The 22656-nt window shown below is 41.7% G+C and overlaps 1 protein-coding gene across 1 annotated transcript in view; it reads left to right on the top strand.

The window, feature by feature from the left end:
• The first annotated feature begins 2794 nt into the window (after positions 1–2794).
• The window catches only part of LOC114784205 (ankyrin repeat and fibronectin type-III domain-containing protein 1-like), a 37915-nt gene continuing 18053 nt past the window's right edge, over positions 2795–22656 (top strand). Inside the window, exons 1-2 of the mRNA XM_028969427.1 lie at positions 2795–2861; positions 16015–16055. The gene's annotated coding sequence lies outside the window, so the exon portion shown is untranslated. The remainder of the gene's footprint in view (positions 2862–16014; positions 16056–22656) is intronic.

The following is a 22656-nucleotide window of genomic DNA, read 5'->3' as shown; positions in this document are numbered from 1 at the left end:
CACTAAAAATGTCTTTCCTTTGATCGCTTTGCTTTTGCTGTCACTAGCGTGTAAGTTTTCTGTCAGAGACTCAGACCACCATTTCTCCCAGAAAAAACTGTAAATATCTAAAGCGCACCACGTAAAGCCTTGGTTCTCCTTTTGGTACCATCAGTGGTACTCCGGGCTCCCTCTAGTGAAATGCTGGAAATTTCTGTTAATATTCATAGTAGCTGTGGAATTAAATGCAGTTTAGTTACTTTTATTAATGTTCTCAATCTTGCACAGTTCGTTTCCTCACTAGCTTGGCTTATGGTACTATTATTTAATGACAATCATAATTTTGGCATTGAGACAAATATTAGGTGGTTCTGATTGTGTAAAATGAAAACAAAGGACTTAAAGTAAAGGATTTTGCAGAAGCTCAAGGTTGATTTTTCTCTTCTTTTTCTGATGTTGCTACATTGTGGGATTGTGGGATTATCTCATTATGTCTCACCTCATGAAGCTGTAGATTTGACAAGCCATGTGTCTGTTGACAACAGATTATGCGTAGAATAGAAAAAATTTAAAAATTGTGTACCATGAGTTGGAACTCATCATAATGATTTATGATTTTAGGTCATTGGAGCGACGATTGCAAAGGCCAGTCTTGGCTAAATCGCTCACATTACCCAGCATTCCACAGTCTCCCACTGTGGCTCGGGTTATTGGTGAAAGTGTCCCATGCAGGCAACTGCCCTCTCGTCCTGACCAATCGAAAGCCTGCACACTGCCCCTGCAGGTTTGTAAATGCTTCATTGTATTAAATCATTTTGAATGTGTGTTTGTGTGCTGAATTAGTGTTCCTCTCCTCTAATATCTTCTCACCTCTTGTCTTCATTTCTATAAAAGATCTAGAACTCTAGTGAATAGAATTGCAAATGAATTTGTCATTCTATGTATCTGTCTAACCAGTTAATATGGGTAACAAATTTCAAAGCATGATATTTACATTTACTTTATTTATGAGACGCCCTTATCCAGAGTGACTTACAATCAGTAGTTACAGCGACAGTCCCCCCTGGAGCAACTTAGGGTTACAGTGTCTTGCTCAGGGAGACAATGGTAGTAAGTGGGATTTGAACCTGGGTCTTCTGGTTCATAGGCAGTATTTTACCCTCTAGGCTACTGCAACCCATACTGCAGTCACAATACATGCAAGGAGTCACTCCCCATTTGGTGTTAGTGAGGCAAGTGAACATATTGAGGGCTGCTGCCCACACCCCCACCATCGGCCATGAACTGTACTAATCTGTACTGATTAATCTGTTATCTCTTTACTCATAGCCTCTTTTAAAAAACCAACAGGGGTCAGAGGTTAAGCAATGGACTTATTTGGTGGTAGACCTCACAAATATGATGCATAAACAAAGACATTCTGAACTCTTAACACTGCGACAAGTGCGTTAAAGGCTGGACAGCCAAGAGGAAGAACTGGTCCCAGTCTTAATGGAAATAAAATTCTGTGCCCCTTCCCCCGTCTCACACAAATATCAACCAAACGACTCCAGCCTTTTTTGCCATGTTAGTTGCTTAGCAACAACTGTCATCACTGGTAGAGCAGGTCCTTTCTTGTTTTCCTTTTGCTCTGGTTCGTATTAACCAGCCACACACAACACACACACTATTCTCTCTGGCTACATCAGCACTTCTGTCCAATCCTCACAAACTGGAGCCACCTGCCTCCTCTTCTGACTGGGGTAACTGGTGTGCAAAGTGTTGTTCAAACCTCACCAATCTGGATTCTCAGTCAAATGTTTTATGAGATAGTGGAGTGTTGATTCACAAAAGTTTAAACTTGTGGGATATGAGGACCAGAGTAGCAAAACCCATTTTCTTGTCCTTTTATTTGGATTATAGGCAAAACATCTTTGTCTTAAACTAGATCTCAGAATTATTACAGATTTAAATATTTCAATAATAGGCTGAAGAACAGACTTTAGTGAGAATCTGAATGTTACCAATTCAAAAAACCAAACCACCTCTAATAAACATTGAAACCTTAAACATCAGGAATGTCAATCTCTCTGGTTAGAAAGTGACAGTGAATCACCTGCTTTTTAGTGCAAATAAAAGTAAAAGCTATAGCAGCAAGCCACAATGGTGCATCCTCCCACCTTTTTTACAAATTGAGGAAAGAGACCAAAACAAAATATTTGTAGGCTGCCTAGGAAATGTGGTAGCCAGTAATATTTCTTTCAGCAATTTGCTATGTTCTCTTTTTACGTTTGATGCAACAGTAATCTGTCTTGTATACTGACATTGTTTTGCAGATTACAACTTTGTAGTGTGTGTCAAGGTGTCAGGGAGGGATGAAGAAGAATGAAAGGAACTGAAGAAATGAAAGGAACATTCAAGGTTCAGATCAGGATCACATCTACAATACAGGCAGCATGGCATTTCATGGCCTTTCACTGACATAATCACATGACGGAATGCTCAACCCATGTCCTGAGTCCAGTGATACACAGATCCAGTCATCCAGTCATAATCCGCCAGGGAGAAGGCGAGAGCATAATTCAGAAAAAAAAATGGACCTAGTGTGGCTGAATCTACATTTTTAAAATGAAATAAAGTCGTTGTTTAGATGAACCCTTCCTCTCCTCTCCCAGGTGACCTGTGGCGTTTAGAGGATGAGGAAGATGACACCGAGTGGAATCACGGCGTGGGTGCGAGACTCGCCTGCGCTCACACTCTCCGTTCTCACACTTTCGATCACGCACATCTTATCTGCGCAAGAGTGTCTCCGTCGACGACCAGTTGGCACGACCAATTGTGGCCCCGCCCATGCTGAAGGGCGGGGCCTGCACGGTGGAAAGAGCAAACTGAAGAGGAAATTTGTGAGTTCACTCTCATATCTCTGTCCTGTGGTCTTGTTTGTCTCTAGATGAAGCCAGTGTGGATGTGTTAAGTGTGTATTCATGCTAGCTGCTCACCAGTGTCTCAACAGGTGTGTATCTGAACACACAGCTCCATTAGCCATTAATGTTTTAAGTGGTGTGTATTGTTGTTGGTCAAGTAAGATGAGCCCTCATTACCTGCAGAATGCGTGTAATAGATTCTCAGGTGAAGTAGTGTAACCCGACACACACACATGCACATACACTTCTCATACACAGGGCATAAGCAGAGACAGATAGAGATGTGCGTATGTGTATTGATGTCTGTGGATTGAAATATGGGATCCACTCTCTACTTGATGAGTCGTCTTTGTTTTGGGGTAAGAGTACTGTGTGTGTGTGTGTGTGTGTGTGTGCCCACTCATGGACATCCTATATAAACTATTTGCCTTTCTTTTGTCTATGTCAGATGCTCTCTGTGCATGTGTGTGTATATGTAATTGTGTGTGCTTTTTATTAAGACCTCCATCATCTCCTAGTTATGTAGTCTTTTTTTCTAGAATTGAGTGTGAGTGTTAATGTGTGAATTGTGTTGGAACTTTGTCTGTATGCATTTGTGTTTGCATGTAGTTGACAGTAGATGGCACTGAAAGACAAGGTTGGTTCTGTAAGTTTGGAACTCAAGTCCTACAGCCCTACAGGCCCACAGACTTTAGTTACAGCTTTAGAAATTAACTATTTGTACCAACAAGGACAATGAAGCCTGCCGGAGCTAAAAGAGACAACACACATGCACAACCCACACACACAAACACGTACACCCAAGCACTAAAATACATACTCAGAAAGAAAAGTTGGCCTGCCCTAAAACACACAGTGTAAACCTGGAGAGAAAAAAGGGCCTGGGAATTCTGTGTGTTGCTGTGTGGTTGCCAGGGTAACAGAGTGAATGCTGCTCATTAAGTATTTAGGTGCAGGTCTCCTCTCGCTCTCATACTCCTCCTCTCGCGCATCCCTTTGTCCTCTTTGGTGACATTAGAAAAAAAAGAGGGAAGGGAGAACAGAAAGAATAGATGGAGGATGAGGGAAGGGAAGAGAAATGATGAGTGCAAAAGTAATTGTAGAATTGATCAGGAGAAAAGGAGGAGGAGGAGACTCTTCTGTTTTCCCAGGGTGCATAGCTGACATTCCCGAGCCTGGGCATTCCCTCTTTCAGTCTACTGCATCCAGCCACTTCACACACGGACAGAGAGGAATACGGCACATAAACGCACTCATTCACTCCTCCATGCACATACTCGCTTACTCAACCACTCAAAAAACAAATAAGCGATGAGACAAATAAGAGACAACTCTCTGCATGCAAACACACACATTTATAATAATTATTTCATATTCAATAATAGTAATGTTAATGTTTATAAATGTGATTCCAGTCATTTAAATGAACTCGGAAGAAAAGTGCAGACATGAATGAATGAATTTGTTCTTGAGGGTGCGCAGCATATTTTGCCATTCTTAAGTTCATTTAATAGCAATTAAGCATTAGCCAATACTTCCTCTTCATGCATGATCACCTCGACTTTCAAACTTACCCAGACACTGGAACATTTCCTGTGCATCGCCAAAATTGGCCTAAACTCACTGTCCTGTTAAACCAACAACAGGGAACAATGCATAAATGATGATGGGGTGTCTTATATTAGTTTCATTACAGAAAACTGATTTTCATTTAAACAAACAAACATTAAAATGTAAATTGTACAACATAATCCTTTTAACACTGTCTGAGTGCTAGTCCTCCTTCTGTGCAATGACTTTAATCCAGTGATTTGATCAAATGCAATAAAAAAAAAGTCATCTTATTCCCACACTGTAGACAACCATCAGTCACCTTGACCTTTTGACCCAGTTCATCTTTGAGTTCAAGTGACCATTTGTAGCAAATTTTAGAAATCACTCTCCAAAGAAAGGAGTGATTAAAATGTGACAGCGGGGGTTCCGTGTGTAAGTTAAGGTTTCCACGTTTTGTTCTTTGTTGCCTTTGTTGAGCGTTTATTGGTGTGTCAGTGAGGAGTTTTTAGGAGAGGTGTGTTTTTGAGGAGGTTGAGTAGGTGGTGCGTCTGTGTGTGTGTGTGTGTGTGTGTGTGTGTGTGTGTGTGTGTGTGTGTGTGTGTGTGTGTGTGAGTTGTTTATGAAGTGAAGCTCAGAGTCCCAGGGACTGGCAGGCACCCAGCCGGCAGCCTGAAGAATGCAGCCCTTCAGCTGTGTGTGTGTGCGCGTGCGTGTGTGTGTGTGTGTGTGTGTGTGTGTGTGTGTGTGTGTGTGTGAGAGAGAGAGAGACAGACAGAGAGACAAGGATGCATGTTGAGTAAGACCTCCTCAACATGCATCTTAATGGTGACTCTGTTTCTGACTTGGAGGGTCTTGCTTTGGCTGGTTTGCTCTTCACTGAAAAACTTGTTGATCATTTTGAACTCCTCAGCATTGGGCAACTCTGGACCTTCTCTTTGCTTCTCGTCGCTACTGCCTTGTAATAAACCACATGCGACAACACACAAATACAGATGAAAACACACCAACTCTGTTTCATCATACGCCATCATTACAGCTGCTTCTGACTGGGGGTCTTCCCTCTTGTCAGATTCAAAGTCATGGAATTGGATGGTTTGCCCGTGACATCACTGTGTGGAATGCCACAGGGTTGGTATGGAGACCAGTCATGTGCTGTGTGTGTGTGTGTGTGTGTGTGTGTGTGTGTGTGTGTGAAAGACATGGTCTGTAGATGGTCTGGCTGGATGCTGACAGGCGCTAATGAATAGGACAGCAGGTGGAGGGAGATATAGAGAAAGAGAGTTTTTACATCTCTCCATCCTGGTTCGGGAGAGGCAGGCCTGTTGTTGTGTATGGTGAATGGTGCGAGCTTTCAGATCTGCTGCCTTCCGCGCTGTTCAAGTTGCACTGAAAAACAACAGACCATGATTTCCGGATGCAAAGTTCAAATTGAGCCGGAAGCCATGTATGCACATGTTGCTTCAGAACTTGGGATATTTAGTTTGTGTTATAAATTTTATTTCATATTAAAAAGCCTGCTGTTAACAGAAAAAACACATGGTGGCACAAACTTGGCCTTACACCTCCAGGGTTGGGAGTTTGAATCCTGACTCAGCCCGTGTGTGGACTTGCATGTTCTCCCATGTTGGCATGGGTTTCCTCCAGGTTCTCCAGTTTTCCTCCATCGCTTAAAGGCATGTACGCTAGGTGCCTGCAGTGGTGGCCTAGCGGTTAAGGAAGCGCCCCCCCGTAATCAGAAGGTTGCTGGTTCGAATCAAGGTACGACTGAGGTTGCCACTGAGCAAAGCACCGTCCCCACACACTGCTCCACGGGCGCTGGTCATGGCTGCCCACTGCTCACTCAGGGTGATGTGTTAAATGCAGAGGACAAATTTCACTGTGTGCACCGTGTGCTGTGCTGCTGTGTATCAAATGTGACAATCACTACACACTTTTTTTTTTTTTAGGTGGTTTGGCAACTCTGTATTTTCTGTAGGTTTCTGTAGTGTGTGAGCGTATTGGTGTGTATGCGCCCTTGGGTTGGCTGGTGTCCAGCTCTGGGCAACCGAGACATTGAATAGGACTAAGTGGTTATAGAAAGTCAGTGAGTTAAATATCATGCCTTGCCAAAAAGTCTCCATCTGGAATTAAATGATCAAATAGTTTGGTTAATTACTATAGCAATTAATATGTTTTCAGTTGCTTATTTAATCTAAACTGATGCCGTGTAGACCTTTGTAAATTCTTGAACAACCATGTTGGAAGACATGGATGATGGTTGTGGAAAAGATGTATTTTTTCCTGACTGCTTCTTAATAAAATTTCAAAATGTTAGTTTGAACATTCTTAGGATACAAAGACACATTAATTTAGAGTAGTTTAATGTTGTTATTTAATTAACAATAGCAAAACTCTTTTGTTTTAAATGATGGTCTTGTGCACTTTTGTACATTTTAAGGATAAACGTTTTCAGGACATTAATTGAAATTGCATCCTTTGCTAAACTGAATATGAGAAAAAAAGAACTCTCAGTCACAGTATAAAAATATGAACAGCTTTTCAGATGTCCTGATCAAATAATAATGATGTATTGAAAAGTAAATCACTGGAGTTTCAGTTCTTTCTCTATTAAGCTGCTCACTATCTTTAGCTTTTTAGCTTACATTTGCATCATATCTGAGTTGGTTTGATATGTCTAAATCAGTTTAGTTTCATAACAAAGTTCTTTGATGTTTTACACAAAAATTAAATTACTTTTTTGTCATTGAGCAGACTTTTGTGAGCCTGCTTCACAAAATATTTAACATTGTCTGTTTCATGTATTTTCTAAACTTTTAAGCACAATTAGCTCTGAATGTTAAGTGGGGGCATGGTAGTTGCAGTGGTCCATGAGGTCACAGTCCCCCAGACTGACATGGGCGGAGGGCAACACACATACTATGTAGAGCTTTTCATGAAGCACAGACAGCACAACACCCAGGAAAATTCTTTCTCTAATCCCAGTTTAGCTATGGCACAAGCATACACACACATTCACTCCAACCTTGGCTAGTGCTTAAATATTCCACTATAAAATCTGTGATAATGAACAGGACACTCCGGATCATCTATAACCAGCCTTGGAAACACACACTTATACATACACACCGGAGCATCTATAACCATGCATGGAAATAGACTGAGGTTAAATAAAGTAGCAAAGATCATTTTTAAAACAACCGGAATTAGATGGATTTACAGGAACACTGTTACAGTGTGTGATGTGTGTGTGTGTGTGTGTGTGTGTGTGTGTGTGTGTGTGGTGTGTGTGTGTGTGTGTGTGTGCATGCAAAGTGTATGTATATGTGTTGTGCTTGTGTATTTTGGGGGTCTGTTTCAGACACAAGAGGCTCAGTTTTTTGGTGAAGCCCATCGGCCCACCCAGGAGTGGTTGAACAAAGGTCCATTTGAGTGTGTGTGAACTCACACATACACACCATGTCTTGCTGGCACCCAGATAAATCACTTGTGATATTCAGTCACACTCACATTACTCATTAGTGATGTACAGTGTGTGACGGATGTGGTGATCAGAAGCCAATTCAGGGTTAGTCTTGTAACCTGTATGTGCATTTATGATGAAGTGATGCCGACACATTAAAATAAGTGACACACCCATATTGCTCACGGAGCCCTATCATGAATCATGGGCAGTTCAGTCATCTGTGTGATGCTAGGGTCATTTCAAGGTCTCAGAGAGGCAGGTTCACTTTAAATCAATACAGAAGATGTGCAGTATAACACTCAAGTACTCACTATAACACTCATGTACATTGTGTGTTGTAGCGTGCTGTGATGTGTAATAATGTGCTTTTGTTGTGCATTATGTAGAGTGCTACATGCCATTGTTATGGCCTGTATTCTCTGTTCTGTTATGCTGTGCTGTAGTTTGCTTCACTGTGTGGTAACAAGTGTATTGTAACATACTGTTTGTGTGCTGTTGCATTGTTGCTTTATTTCCATACATGACAACACGCAACTTCAATAACATATTACCACACTGCTCACAGTTAAAATGAAAAGTGAAAGTAATTACTTTTGTCACTGTGATATACAGCAAAGCACAGCGCAGCACACAGTGCACACAATGAAATGCGTCTGCATTTAACAATCATCCTTAGTAAGCAGTGGGTGGCCATGGAAGGCACCCGGAGAGCAGTGTGGATGGCACCTTGCACAAGGGGACCTCAGTGGCACCTTGATGGTTTCAATTTCAACCGCTGCCTTAGATTTCCTCCTTTTTAAACACTCTGTGTATCTAAGGGATTGTCCAGCACAACCATTCATCTCTGTGTATGTGCTGGTCTCAACATGCAACAATACTGTTAGTATACACTGGTACTGTAACTGTTTTAATTAGTTGTGAGTTAAGTGTAACATGCAGATGATTTGAAAAAGATGTGCAGGAACAAATTTCCATTTTTGGCATAATAAGATCACTCGGAAGATCTGTATATTCATTTTAAACATACTTTCAATTCATTATCTTTTTATATCTCAAACAAGCGTATGAAGATCTCACTACCACAACAGTCTTCAATGTCATTTGGAAAGCTAATATTTGTCAAAATTGATTATGAACAGTCAAACACAGGATGAAAAAATCAGTCATGGACACCAATTGTTTTTTTTATGAATGTTTTTCTATAGTTTGACATCTAGCATATTTTCTTACAGAAAATATTAATTAGCACATTATCACAGAGCTCAATATGTTGAGGGAACGAATACATTTCTATGAATTCACATTTTTTGAAAGGTAGAGAGTCCAATTATCCTCACAATTTTCTCTAGATATGCTTTAGTCATATTAATTAAAGGCACAATCTTTTCTGGGTTTTCCTGGCGAATGACCAAAGCTGTATTGTTCTTCACAGTGCTACAGTTTGCTGTTCAGATTTTACACACTTTTTAAAACTGTGACCCTTCCAGCATTGAAGAGAAGACTGTGCTGTTGATTTGTACTGGTACAGACTATATATATAATATTGTGTGTGTGTGTCTAATGCATATTGGCAATATACTGAAGTTCATTGTCTCTGCACTTCATACAGACACATATCACAACCCAATTCCGGACATAAATCCAGAGATTCCAGTGCCTGATCCTGGTCTCAGAGGGTCTTTAAAGTTTTTCCCCTCTGGAATTTTGGGTAAATGATATTCATGGTTTGTGGCGACTCTGAGAGCAAATGACGATATCTGATTGGCGAAGAGGGTGTGTGTGTTGTTGGCGTGGGGATAGTGGAAAGTTAGCATTAGCACCAGGCTAGAGATGAAAGTGTGTGGTGGGGAGGGGGGGCGACTTTCATCTCTTTATCCCTGGCGTCTGGCAAGCCCCCCTCTGTCTGTCGCTAGGCGTGTGTGTGTGTGTGTGTGTGTTGTGTGGTGTGTGTGTGGTGTGTGTGTGTGTGTGTGTGAATGCCCATGGGCAGCTGTCCCCTCAGTGTGCCATTGGGTTGGCTCAAAGCTAGCTGTCTGCTTACGGATTACCTGCTTCCCCATCACCTGAGCCTGCAGACACACACACCATTACACACGTCACACATGCATCCCTGTCCTGCACATTCTATAAAAATCATAAGTGAGGTATACATATGTGTGTGTGTGTGTGTGTGTGTGTGTACCAGTTTTTATAGCCTCGTATGGTGAGTCCCTGTATTGTGTTCCTATTTATGTTCACATTTGCACGTGTGCAGCATAGACAAACAAACTACAAGACTGGTCAACTGTCAACAGTGCCTCAGCCAGTGGCAGTTTACCTAATCTCTGTGAGTGTGTGTGTGTGTTTGTCTCCTAATCCTTGCGCTCAGAACAGGAATAGCCTTTAACGGGAGAGGAGACATGTGGAATGCTGGAATGTTGGAATGCCACTGAGGATGGACTTATCAGAACTGATTCTGCTGTCCTGGGAACACTGGGACACACAGACACTGCCCACTGGAGTCTGTGGTGTTGAAATGGAAGGGCAGGGCACTTTACGTGTGTGACAGCTCGAAAGAGCTCTGATTACCTCTGATAGTTTAAAATAAGTGACACTGATTTAGCGAGCTGTGACCACTAGAGGCTGACAGACATTTACAATCAGACCTGAGATGGACATTATGAAGCCCGTAGACAAATTGACTTTGGATTTTGATCTGGGTATTCAGGTTACCAAGAGTTATGTCAACTACTGAATAAACATTATGGCATGAGACTATTCATTCAACTAATACATTATGTCTCATATCTACATACAGATAATTACATTTAATTACTTTTTGTGTGTGTTTTAGGGTTAGGTTTTTTTGGTTTGTCCCCACAACCCACCAGTCATGTACAACCCTAACCTCGATCCCCAGAAAGATCTAGCTTTACTGTGGAAAGTGAAAGTGGAGAGGAATGATAGATTTTTATCAGAAGAGAAAGCATAATTAACATTTTAATTAAACCTCATTCGCCCAAATATTTGTAAAATTTTAACCAGTTCATTGAAGGTCGTCAGGTTTTACACTTAAATGCCACCCCGTGACCTATAGAGGGCACACATACTCACAAAGGATAAAATGTCCAAACCATAATTTAATGGAACAAATACATGAGAAATAACAATGCCACTGAAACATATGTACGATAGTTGTAAAACTCTCAGGACGATAGGAGTGCTCTTTTACTCTTTTTTGCAATAACATCATTGCATTGCATATACCAACTGGGGTTGTTTATTAATGTCTAAATGTGTTAATTATGTTCTGTCGAACTTTGTGTACCCATCTTAACTCACCAGCTTCACACACCTCCCTTAAAAAAGATTTTTTTGTCCACTGAGCTGGCCTGGTAGGTTCCAACAATAGCGGCAATGTTCCTAAACTTTCTAGCTGACACTGCTCTGCTGCCCTTAAAATAAAATTAATACATTTGAAATATTCAATATAAAGTAGATTTTATATCACAAAATGACAAACTCCCGAACCGCCATTGTCCCTGCACACTGCTGCCCGGGCGCCTTTCATGGCTGCCCACTGCTCACTAAGGGTGATGGATTAACTGCAGAGGACTTAATTGATTCTGCAGTGCTGCAGTGTATCACAATGGCAATCACATAACTTCACTTTCAGAAATGAATATATATATATATTCTTTAATGGTTCTCCTACAGTTTCCATGGAAATCATGCAATTCTATTTATCTATTTATTTATTGCCTTCTAGCCTTTATTTCTCCTTTTTTCTTCCTTGGCACACACATAGCCCCAAACACCCTCATTAGTGTAGTCAACTCTGATGTTGGTGTATGAAGTCAGCTGCGCTCATTAGAGCTGAGTAGAATGTACTTGTTAACTTTTAATGTTTGATCTTTTACATATTTCTGTGTGTGTGTGTGTCCAAGTTCTTGTTGTTTGGATGATTACAAAAAACATCTTTCTATATAGAGGTACAATTTTGTGGAGGTGGTTGTGCACAGGACATTTGTGACTATTGTTGATTTGTTTGCAAAGGTTAGCGGGTTAGTGTGTGGGAAAAGTGTAACCTGCCTAACTGGACCTGGGCCTGTGGAGCTGTGTCTTTTGTCATGTGTACACAAGACATGGTAGCTACGACAAGACAAAGCACTGATACAAGGGACAAGACTCATTCATATAAGCAGGGGAGGACAGGAAACAAGGATCAGAAACTGTTCTCTGAATCTGGAGGGGGCAGGAGGCATCATCTAAATAGGGTTTGTGTCAAATATTTGTTGATGGTCTGATTATAGCACAATATCAGGATAAATACTATACATCCTTCATCTCCCCTCGAAACCCCTGTTTTAATGTTGGAGTACGGTCCAACAGTCAACACTTACCGGAAGGTTTTTCAAATAATTTAATGCAGTTAGGGCTGCAAGGTATAAACGGTATGTAATACAAATTTATCCAACAGTGGGGATTTTGATTTATACCGGCCTGCCGCAGAAATATCCGCTCCTCGCGAAAACGACAAAGTCGCATCACCTGTGCGAAACCACGCCTACTTGCGAGCCATTATTTTTGGGGTGAGAGCACAGAGCGCACGGCAGGGTTTAATGCCTTTTCCCCCACTGTCTAGTAATCCTTAAATCTGGAGTTTAAAGGTCTTAAAAATACTGCAGACCCAATAAATAAAATGAAACAAGCCTTCAATCTTAAAGTAATCCGCCAGTCGCTGCGCATTTCCGGGTTTACTAAATCCAGCGTGCGTGTCTGCACCCAATCCGGACCACTGCAGGCACGGACCCGATCGGGCAAGTGTGCTGAACTACAACCTCTATCACAATATGAATTTTATGCCATATTGCACAGCCTTAAATGCAGTCCTCATTCACGTCCCCCTCATCCTCTGATACAATGATATTGTTGCTGTCATGTCAGCATTCATTTTGATTCATATTGCGATAAAGCTCTGTCTGTTGCAGAGTTCTTCTGCCACTTACTCCATAATTATCATGAGAACACAGACCGCTTGCTGAGCCTGCTGCTGAAATTCACAGAATGGCTCACGTGGTAATAAACGTTGTTAGAGTGTATAGCCTAGCCCATGGTGAGAACAGCATGAAGCCACATGCTGGGACGTAAGAACGAGGACAGGTTCCCCCCACTGTCTATTTGTGTGCGCGTGTGTGACTGTAAGAGTTTGAAAACGTGGCATGTTGAGAAAAGTTGTGAAGAAATTCAATATGGAATCACACATTGACATGAAGCCAACAGAAACCACAGGCACATGCGCACACACACACGCACACACCCACAGACGCACATGATGAACAGACAGATACTCAAAATTGCAATCACTCTTTTTATAGAAAGTGGTACACAAACACTAGCACCACTGCTGGCCGTTGCTGCCTTGTGTGGTGATGACATCATTCTTTGGATGACAGCATGTCTTATTTCCCCATTATCCTTATTGGACATGGCTCCGCCGCTAGGATTTATGGGTAATATTTCCGTCTCTCACTCATGAAACCACAGCCTATGGGAGGGTCTTTAACCAGCGATAGTCTCACACAGACACACACACACACACAGAGAAACACATATACACACCAAGAGACACCCTGAGGATTGCTTAAATGACGTAGAACAAAACAATAATTAAGCTGCCGAAACACTCATAGATGCCTTGTGTGTGTATGCATACGTGTGCATGTGTGTGAGTGCGTGACTCTGTGTATGACTTGTTAAAGGCCTTGTTAACTGTGTCTGTCTCGCAGAGCTGGAAAAAGAATCAGTGCCATGTTCATGGCCCAGGTCCCTCCTCCTCTCCCAGTTAAAAACGTGGAGACGTGGAGACGTGGCGACTCGCAGATATGGACATCAAGCTAGCAGGCCACTTGCCTTTCCGTGGGGATCTGGAGAATCTGACAATGCAAAACTATTGACCTTCCAAGTTCTCATTGCTTACTGTGTGTGGACATTACTTTTTTATTAAACAGAGCAATTTGACTTCACTAAATGTTTAAATATTTTTTTTGGACAAGATGTACCTTTCTAGGTTTTAACATATTGAGATATTTTCTTCAACTTTAGGTGTGTTCTTTAATATCAGTTAAGATTAAATTACATACTACTAGCTGAACTTAGTGATCACTGCAGTAATTAAATAATTACAAGCTATTTAAATCAAGAAATGTACAAACATTTGATTTGTCATAATGTCTCACAGTTTTGAACTGTGTTGAGCTGGTTTTTGATAAGCAGGTCCTTTGATTTGCTGTAGATTCTGCTTCCATGGTGATGGTACTTAGTCCATCTCGGATTGGTCCACCTATCACATTGGGGCAATTTTTCAGTTTCTCTTAGGAGTTGTTTCTGATGTTACAAAACTGCTCAGTCATTTCAATCTGAGTGTCTGCAGGGAACTCAGAGGAGGGCATTAAGTGACCGATGAGCGTGTGTGTGTGTGTGTGTGAGAGAGAGAGAGAGAGAGAGAGAGAGAGAGAGAGACAAGAGTGAGCCAGGAAGAGTGAATTCTGCTCAAAAGTAATAACATTTACATTTAAATTTGGCAGATATAGGTATATATGTGGACTCAGTTTAGCAGCAGTTTAGAAGTAGTTTAATCTTCTAATGAAACCCCCCCAAAAAGCTTTTGTAGTTGTTGATTAGTGATCATTACCCACCCATCTCTCACTCCTCCTCCCCCCCCTACCACTCTATGTGTATACAGTACCAGTCTATGGCTATGGAGACTGTGAGTTTGAAGAATGTTTTGTATGATTTAGTCTTCATGACATACTCTTGTCATCATTATAATCTGCTTTATAAGGTGATGAGATGGTTCTCAACATAGAAATTCCCGATGTCCATCTTAGAGTGGCTGAGAGGAGCCAATAGTTTGAAATGCTGTCATCACAGCAAAAGGTAACTGTTTTGAAGGACTTAAAATATGAAATATTTAGCTTTTTGTTTCTAATAACCTCACATGTATTATTCCATAGTTTCACATCTTCCGTTTTGTTCTACAGTATAGAAATTAGTATGTATGTCCAGACATTTGATCAGTCATTGCATACACATCCTCTATTTCCCAGAGTCTTTCTTTTTTACAGACTTGCACTCTCACTGACCTCATGAACACTTAAAAAAACTATCATACATGTTAGTTAGTATCAGTGCAGATAAAGTGTATTGCATCTGTAATATTTGTATTAGACATGGGTAACAAGTACAAGTGCTCACACACCTGTTTGTACACCAACACCTTGTGTTTGTTCGTTCATTTCACTACACTGTGACAGTAATTAGCATTCAACAAGAGCCCCCATATCCCCCTCCTCCTCCCGCTCTGTTAGAGAAGCTTATCGCCTGGCAACCACTGTTAAAGTCCAGCAGCTCGGCACTGCCGTTTGAGCCACCAGCTCAGGTCCAGAGCTGGAGAGCATGAAGAAAGCGAGAGGAAGGGCGAGAAGGTGAGGGGCTTCAGAGCGACAGGTGAAGCTTGAGGGGAACAGAACAGGTGTTCTTTGGGGATCAGACAGAGAGAAACAGGCACAAACACACACACAGCTCTGGACTCTCCAGCTCCTCTGCAGGTATGTAACTCGTAGAATCTTGTAACATTTAAGAGCATCACGGTGTCTGAAATTGTGTGTGTTGTAGTATTATTGTTGTGGTACAGCAGAATTTTACCTGAACTGACCTGAGTCCAGATGGGGGACTGATGAGCCGGTGTGAGGATGATGAAGTGAAAGAATTGAAACAAATCACTCAACACCCTGAGATTTAATCGCTGGGCTGTGGAGAGTTTACACCTGCTGAACCGGACATCATACCACACACACACACAGATACACACACACCTGACTGTATGACATTTTGATGTGTGTGTGGAAGCTGAGAGCCTTTTATCATGAAGGCTCAGCAGCAGGAGACGAAGAACCTGCAGTGTTATGCCCTTTACACACACACAAATGCACTCACACTTTATCTCTGAGTTGGTCTGTTTGGTGTTGTTCAGGTGTTCGGTATGTACGTTTTTGATGGGTTGTCTATTTATAGCCATTGTTGCTGTCTGGTTTGTCTGCCGTTAATGGTTCCTTTGTTTTTTGCTCTTTTCAGAGTCTTGGTTCGGCGGACAGAAGAGATTCCAGCCAAGCAAGGTGAGTCCACCTGGTCTCTGAAACATAATTCTCGTGTTGAGCTGCAGACTAGACTGGTAGCAGTTTTCTTTACCAGTTAAGGTTACTGTACACTCAAGACTACAGTATTGGTGCAGATTGAAGTAGATTGTGTAAAATTAAAGTCTATAAGGCTTCAGATCAAGCTGTCATTCAGACAACATCACAGTTCCTAATAGGTAGGAAATAGGTTATATATGTAATATTTTTATACTTGGGTCAGAGAATGTGTGCTCTGACCCCATTTCTCTGTGTTCAGGAAATCAACCTAATCCCATTTGCGATTTTTGTGAAATCCATCTAATCCATACGGTGTCACCCAGTTCACAATTACTGTGTGGTGAGGTTTCCCATGTTGCAAGTGCATATGTGCGCATGTGTTTATAAATCGAATTTTATGGAGACGAAAATGGTAAATCGCAATGCTGCTCATGTGTTTTATATGCAAATGATAATATTTAAACCATTGATTTCTAACACTAGAGCCATGCATGTGTGTTTTGTGTCTGTGTAAGACTCTGTTGATGATCAGTGTGTTTCCGTAGTAACAACCGTCTCTCTAGACAAACTCTGTACAGTATTTTGTATACACATACACACTTTTGTACTTGTTCATGTGCCTTAGGTTAAGTTTATGGGTAGGTTCTAGTTTAGGAATAGATGAGTGTTGTTACTTAAGAGGTACTTACACATTTATAACACATATGTTACACACCTACTAGGCTCTCACTATAATACAGCTAATACATTGTGTGTATTTGTGTGTTTTTGTGTGAGAACTCCTTTGGTTAGTTGTGTTTTTACACAGTCTTCTGTCCAGCACCAGTTACCAAGCAACAAACCAACTGCAACAGTCACACTGACACACACAGTGCAATGTGAGCAGCAAGTGAGTCAGTGTAGATACATGTACAGAGGAACAGGCCGGGTCAGTGCCAAGCGAGATAGGTAGGGGACAACACACTCAGTTTTAACTCATCTTTTTCTCTAGAGCTGCTGAAGCTGACGGCGGATTCACATGTAATGAGTGTTACCATAGAGACTGTAGACATACTGGTGGTGCTGGTGACTGTGGGAGACAGTCACTCAGTTCCTTTGTAGAATTACATTTAAAGCTAGTTTATGGAATTATGTGCACTACCAGTCAAATGTTTGGACATGCCTTCTCATTTATGAGTCTTGAACAAAACTGAACTTTTGTTGTAGAACAAAACTGAAGACACACTGCTTTGAAATATTACACGTGAGGTTAAGTCTATGGGTAGGTTCTGGTTTAGGAATAGATGGGTGTTGTTTGTAGAAAACAGATTCATCAAACATACTTCACTTTCTCCTGCTACAAAAATACTAAATCTATTTCTTTCATTGAATTTCTCCAGGTGTAGTTACATCCAAACTTTTGACAGGTAGTGTATGTTCAACTTTACTACGACAGGTATTCAGAATGTTAGTTTTGCATTTTTGACCTTTGACATCTTGGACTGCTTTTGTTAAATGAACACTGCACATTGATTACATGTAACAAATGACACTGTGCATACTATTCAGTGTTAAATTACATGTGATGTGCAGTTTTCGTGTAAATGTAATAGTTAATGTCTACACTATGTGTTTCCCTCTCCTCAGTCTTACTTTCTTTCCATGGCTGTTTAAAAAAATGAACTGGAAAAACAGGAGGACAGTGAGGTCCTGTCATGTGCCAACCATGGTCCCCCTTGTTAGAAAGTCAACAGCCACATCAGCTGGAGTAGGGCTAGCATCATGCTCAGTGTGTGTGTGTGTGTGTGTGTGTGTGTATATGCTGGAGCAGTAATAGTTCTTTGATGTGGTTTGGCCACAGTGAGATTCTGATGGTTCAGAACTTGTGCATGGCTCACCCACACACAAAGTAACACACTCACATGTGCTCTCTCTCTCACACACACACACACACACACACTACCTCTCTACTCTACACATGCCTGTGTGTGTGTATTATTATGAAGTAAACTATTTTCCATCTTGGCTTTCTATGAAACAAAGAATTTGCCGTATGGAGGGCCTCTGTGTTCTGGCCTGTACCCCATTCTGCTAATGAAACATTGCTTAGGAACATAAACAGGGCCGCACACAGATTTGTAAATATTTCCATCTTATACATTTATACCTCTTTACATAATATGTATTAAAACTTTAGATTAAGAAATGTTTTTTCTTTTCTTACATAAAGAAATATAATAACGGAATGCTTGATACAGCTGCCTGCTGTGTTAAGGCGCCTGGAAAGAACAGAGGAGTTGAGCTGGAGTGGAATCACGTGATTCCCGACCAAACACACCACCATGTGTACTGCGTACGCTGCAGATCCCCGCCGCTGCTGTTTGTAAATAAACCACCATGGTCCAGCTTCCAGGAGAACCTCTGCAGGCTCAGGTCTGGCATCTTTCTTAATGGGAGTGAAGTCACGTTTCCCATTTTCCAATGTTTCTCCATCAGTCCCTTTTGTCGTTGATACAATTTCTGCACAGAGAAGCTGTGCTGTCATCTGTATTCTGACCCTTACTGACCTCTATCCCTATACAGCTGCCACCAAGTCCACTCTTGTGCCACTTGGAATTTTTAGGGGACTGACATGCTGTGAGTTCATATGGTCTGAAAAAGATTCTAATGAATGGCCTGAGGCTACAGATTGATCATTTAAATTTTTATTTTTTCTTAGAATGATTTATTGTCTTGGAAGAATGGCCCATTCCAAGAAGATCCAGGGAGTTCCTTAACCTTGGAATGGCTTTTTAACTTTTTCCAGATTTATACAAATTATCTCCTTTCCCCCAGGCGTGATTGGAAATAGACTTTTCTGGAACCATCTCTCTGGTAGCAGGGCTATCTCATTCCTGACTGTTTATCCTGCAGAACCTTCTCTGATTTCTCAACCGGTAGCCGGAGAACTGAATGGAACCACTGATACCAAACAGGAACCAAATATAAATATATAACCCAAATATTGCAGATGCAGTGTGTTCATGTGCAGAGCATTTATCCGTTGACTAAACAGGCACAGTTCTTTTAATGAGGCTTCGATCCAGTTCGGAGAGTGTTGATCACAAGAGCGACAGAGGGAGGGAAAGTTTGGATGACATTCTTGGATCCCTCTTAAAATATTGAGAGTCAAATTAAGTGTAAGTGGAATGAGCAAAAGTGTGTGTGTGTGTGTGTGTGTGTGTGTGTGTGTGTGTGTGTGTGATTCCTTCAACTTCTGGCATTTCTTCACTGGGTCTGCTCCAGTCTCTACTCCAGCATAAATAAGGTCGCGTCTGCAGGCGGAGTTCTGATTGGAATCTTGACGCCGGCCTCAATTGTGGGAAAGAAGGGAGCCCCGTCTGACGGGGAGAGACACACACCAACCATAAACAACATTCCAGCTGCCCGCAGCCCACCCTCTGTCACACACACAGTCTCTCCCACACTTCTGCTTTCCCTTTCTGCTGCTCTGTGAGGGTGGGCTGCGTAAGTGTTTTGCACAGCGGTCAGGACATGTATGACAGAGATGCTATACACGTATACATCAGCAGAGATCGAGTCTGCTGAACATATTCCACATTTTATCAAACGTTCACATGGTCCAGCCTGATCTTCCATTCACTGCTGTGACTGACCTCTAATCAATGCACTCCTCCCACAGAAGGTTTGTACACATTTATTGTTTAATGATGATAAAGTCCAATGATGATTTAATTCCAGTTCATGACATGTAGCCACCGAGTGGTTTTAGAAGGGCAAAGGTAAAGCAACGGAACATTCATAACTCTCAATTACACATCAGACTCTCACTTACAAAACAAACATGCACACCACTTCCAGAATTCACTCTCAGTTACAGCAGATACAGTGATACTGTATGCACACAGTGCATGTGCTGATACACAGCAGAACACTGTGTACACTGAGGGAAATAACTGGTATCAGATCAAAGCAGAAGAAAGAATCACACAGCTATGTCTCACCCAAAGTGCATCATTAAAGAGGTAATATAAGAATCATCTGGGATTGAGGAAGGATCAGTCCACGAGTCAGTCCAGTCCCTCCAACTCTAAAATCAACGGAGCAATGAGAACATGTCGAAGGACAGATTAACAGGTTAACATCTATTCTGCTTGCTGCATGTTTTCCAATTCCTGCATATGGGGTGAATGCAAGAGTGGCCACACTCCAACAGTCATCAAACTCATCACCACATTACAGTTGTTTGGCATTTGGATAATTTAGCTATGTGGTGCTTTAATGCACTGCACAAGATTCACATTTTGGGTGGCCCCCCCGAAACATTTGCATGATATATTTCATCCGGACATGATTGTAACGTATGTATATACGTATTAATTCATGATTGTTTCAGTCATTATGTTTTGTGTAGTTTTGGTGATGATATTGTTGAAAAACTGCACAAATCACACTGTATACTGAATGCTGTTATCCGCCCTCCACCCCCCAAGCTACACAACCCTTGCAAATAAGATTATCACTTTTGTCAATCAAGCTAAATGCGTAGACTGATGTTTTCTGAGGAGGCTGCCAATAAAAGTTGGATAATGACGATGATGATTGCAAACTGATACAGTAGATCATTTAAATTAAATAAATTAGTCAGCAGGTCTATACCCATCCAGTGTAGAATCCAAAGGTAGCCATGTAGCTACCTTTTTTATAACATACTTTATAGTTACATAATAACTTTAAAACATGAGAAGAATTAATTAAATACATCAGCCCCTTTTAGACTTTCACAGAGATACAATCACACACACATGACAGCAGCATATGTTCTATGTTGCGGGACTGTGTTTGTGTGTTTTTGTGTCCGGGGTCATTGCCCTTCTCTGTGGCATATGGCAGACTGGGTTGAGGCTTAAGGGTTCTGGTTGTTCTGGGCTACATGAGGCTGTGTGTCCCCAGGCTGGAGCCACCCTGACTGGTCCAGCAGAGGGTTCAGCCCCCCTGGTGATGGGACCCTCCAGTCTTCACAGCCCCAGAGACACACTGTCACCACTGCCTGGGACATTCTGACTACTGCTGAGTGAGTGTGTGTGTGTGTCCGGGACACTCTGTCTACGTCTGGGTGTCTGCCGCCATGACGACTCAGGCACACACATCAGCAGCCGAAACCTAGACCTTCGGCCCAGCCGCCCCACACCCTCCCCATGAGAACATCCCCATGGCGACGCACTTCTGTCTCTGCTCATCAAAATTAGAGAGATTTACCCCCCCTACCCATACAGATACACATACACACTCCCTCCCTCCCGGAACAGGTGGCTGGCCTTCCTCCTCCCGGCAGGACCCACCCCTCCCACACTCTCGCTCTCGCTCTCTCTCTCTCTCTCTCTCTCTCTCTCTCTCTCTCACACACACACACACACACACAAGCACACACACACTAGAGCTAAATCCGTGAGGGATTCTCACCCAGAGGCTGAAAGATGGCAGCTTTGCAGGGGAACAGTGGTTTGGATAAAGACTATGTGTGTGAGAGTTGGGGGATAGTGGGGCACTCAAGTTGAGTGTGGAGCATCATCACTGAGTGTGAGAGTTAGCATCAATAATGAGAGGTCAGGGTTCACATAGTACTGAGGCATATGAGATGTGTGAGCATGGGGGCTATTGCAATGATTGTGATGGGGTGAGTGTTAGAGAAAAGTATTAGAGTTTCTCTTTCTGTCAGTTGAGAGAGAACGTGCCTTCAATTGTTGTAAGTGTTGTCCTGTTCTCGAACTCGTAATTGAGAACTTTCACACATGTGTTTCACCAATTAGCACAGATGTTCTCCCAGGTCTCAGCACTAGATCCACTTATTTCCTCCTTTACAGTCCACACCTGTCTGGAGGCTTAGTATTTTAAGACTACGTTCAGGCTACACAACTTTTAAAGTTGTCAAATCACTGTACAGTTTACACTTGTGTTTGGTTCATAAAGGTTCCTTGCTACAAGACTGATCAGTGATGGGGCCTGTTTGGTGGGGTCCTCAAACAATGTTGTGGAGACCTCTGGTGTCACTGGTGTGTTCTAAAAAAAAAGTTCTAAAAAAATTAGTTTTTAACCTTCTAGGTTTCTACATATTAACCAACAGTTTCCCACCAATTGGGCAAGCTTGGCGACCATTGGTGACCTAAACCTGGTCTTAAATTCAGGCAGTTTAACATTCCCACCAGTGAGTTACTAGAGTTGCAGGGAGTTCTTAGATACATCTCAATGAGACAAATTTGTGTCATATGTTGGGTAGAACATCAGCACAAAGGATAGAATTCGGAAGTCCACCACATAACAAGAAATCAGATCAACTTCTCTGCTAACTGGCAGATATTTAATCTCAATCTAAAATTTCTTCTACATATTCATGGTTTGTTTGCCAAAAGGGTGATCAAGTATGACAATGTATTTTATGGGTCAAACACAACATCTTATTAGAAACATGGACCCTTAAGGTATCTGAACAAGAACAACAACATAATTCCAAAGTGCAACATCTATTATTCCATTCACCGTAAACATGCATTGCTAAATGTTGCATTGTGTTGCCTTCTTTCTTTTGGTCATCAATTCTAATCCA

Source organism: Denticeps clupeoides, unplaced genomic scaffold (genome assembly GCF_900700375.1).
Source record: "Denticeps clupeoides unplaced genomic scaffold, fDenClu1.1, whole genome shotgun sequence".
Taxonomy (NCBI): Eukaryota; Metazoa; Chordata; class Actinopteri; order Clupeiformes; family Denticipitidae; genus Denticeps; species Denticeps clupeoides.
Note: the sequence above shows the minus strand (reverse complement) of the source record. Positions and strands in the feature narration are given on the sequence as shown.